Here is a 2581-nt window from a genome sequence, read left to right as displayed (position 1 = left end):
GACAATTAGAAAAGTCGACACAGTTGGCGATTTGTAGAGCACAAAAAGACACTGGAGTCACACACAGGTTAAAAGTTGGCCACAATATCAAAAACACTCCAGAACAAGACACTTTAAACCCATTTGGAGAGATAAAGCACACACGAGGAATAAAACTTCCAGGAGGGACCTGCCAAGGGAGAGGCCTGAGAGGATGGAAAAGGAGGGGAGAGCAAGGTGCTGCAGGGGGCAAGACTCAAGTTTCACACGGAATTTGCAGTCTCCCCTCCACAACAGCCAAAGGCTGGTCACGTGATTCCACCTCCACGAGGCGGGGCGTACTGCCAGCGCTCCTGGTTTTACTTGAGTGTACTATGTTGAGTACACCATCGCAGGCGCTCCTGTCTGTGATGCACTGTCAAGGGTAACGTCGTCGAACTGTTCATGCAGATGGTTGTGCTAACTTGTATAGGCGTATACTAAACTTCGAAAATGTGTTGTTGAAGGGCAGTGACAAGAATTCGTGCTTCAAAGTCCACATTATTTTGAGCTAGTTGCTTTGTTAAATGTATGCCGTCCAGAAGAAATTAGTTATTAAAGCGCATTTCCGTATTTCGCTATTTGAATTTCACGTAGTGTCCACCAATATTTTTCGTTTCTTTAGATAAATATAAGTGTGTACTAGAAACCATACCTTCTGTGCAATGTTATTCAAAAGAACAAGTTTCCGAAACTAATAACACACACATATTTTGGATATGCAATAGATACATAAGGTAATTCATAATAATGGCAACAGAGTTTGTGATGGCACAAATATATGTGGCTATTGTACAAAGCTTTAAAACCATTCAGCAGTTTGCTGAGGACGACTGTATGGAAAATATTGACAGTTCAATAATTATTGTACCTTATTTGAGCAGCAAATGGACAAAATGTTGGAAACTCATTCTTCAGCCGACTGTAAAACAGTGAAAAGTCACATCCCATGTATTGCCAAACTATGCATTAAATGTTATATCAACCTAAGACAGGGATATATTATGAACATAACGCTTGAAGTATGCGGAGTAAAATCTCACAAGAACACCACCAGACAGCAACTTTAATAAAGAAACGAAACGAACAATGAACTGTTTGCATCTTCTAAATGTTTATGTACAAAGAAATAGCCAACTCGTTACAGCACGTTAAAGTGGAAATTTCACGAACTTAAGCCTTTTTAATTGCCGTACACGAAATTAAAGCCGACTCCTTTGGCAATTTTGTCACAGACATTTTATTTTGAACAATAAAAACATCATAGTAGAAACTCATGTTCGCTACACACGAAAGTTAATAAGAAAAATATTTATTTTGAGGCAACATGGTACACTCAAGTAAAACCAGGAGCGCTAGCAGTCACGCCCCGCCTCGTGGAGGTAGAATCACGTGGCCGGCCTGTGGCCGTTGTGGAGGGGAGACTGCAAATTCCGTGTGAAACTGCGCTGCAGGGGACGGGGCGCTCGCTGAGCGAGAGGCAGGCGCTCAAATACATGATATGGTACGTCGCTACTGGCCGCTGGGACCACGTGCTCCACCGTAGCGCCCTCACATTATACGCGGGCCAGGAGCGCGCGCAGCCATGCATTACGGCGCGACGGCTGCAGAGACCTCTAGTGGTAATCTAGGTCCAAGCCATCTGGCGTGGATTCGAAACCCGCAGCGCTCGGTACCAGAGTACTCTTGAACACTGCAGCAACCAACATAGTCTTGCAAAACGTCAATAATTGGAAAACAAATAATCTGGTCCCTTGCTGGTAGAAAAAAGTTAAAGTTACGAGACAAGTCGTGAACACTACGATCGTGTGAAGCATGACTAATGAAAAAGTTAGTGTTCCTATCTGCAATCACCGAAACGAAGACGAAGTTCGCACACACTGAGTTGGTGGAGTCCAGTTCCCAGGTGCACGACGTCTTCTTCAAAAAGCGGCGGTGGATGGCGAACTGGACGGTGACAGCGGCCGAGGCTCTGGTGAAGTTGATTCGTTCCGGGCTTGTGATGTCACTGTCTTCCGCTGCCCCGGCGTGAACTTAAATCCTCGATATACGGAATACTACATTTTTCTGACTGGCTGCTTGGCTCAGTCTTGAAAGCAGAACACAGTCTTGATCGGCGCACCCCAACGTTAACTGCGAGCAAAGACCGAGATTTTGGCGTGGCCACCGGTGTCGCCCTCTGATTGATAGCTGTATTCTTGACCCTACCACGATTCGAGAGGATTTCACAAAGGATGGGGCCCCTCCACGCCCACACCAACGTGGTGTCCAAACCAAAAGTTCTACTGCCACCTCCGTACAACATGTTAGATTTTGAATCGGGAGTCACAGGATGCGGGCTGTGATGTTATCCATGCATCTGGGTAAGATTACTCATTAACATGGTCCATCAGGAGATAGAAAGTGGACGAAAGCGATCTAAGGGCAGCGGTTGTAACGGCAGAGGAAAAAAAGTGCCAAGGCAAGCGCCAAGGGAAAAAAAAACCTCTGCGACAGTAGGACGGGTAGTAAGGGCAGTAGCGGCTTGCTATCTGCGACAGTGCATGCAAGGTGTGGTTATGTT

This window comes from Schistocerca nitens, chromosome 2, assembly GCF_023898315.1.
Source record: "Schistocerca nitens isolate TAMUIC-IGC-003100 chromosome 2, iqSchNite1.1, whole genome shotgun sequence".
Classification (NCBI taxonomy): Eukaryota; Metazoa; Arthropoda; class Insecta; order Orthoptera; family Acrididae; genus Schistocerca; species Schistocerca nitens.
This window is presented reverse-complemented; position numbering follows the sequence as displayed.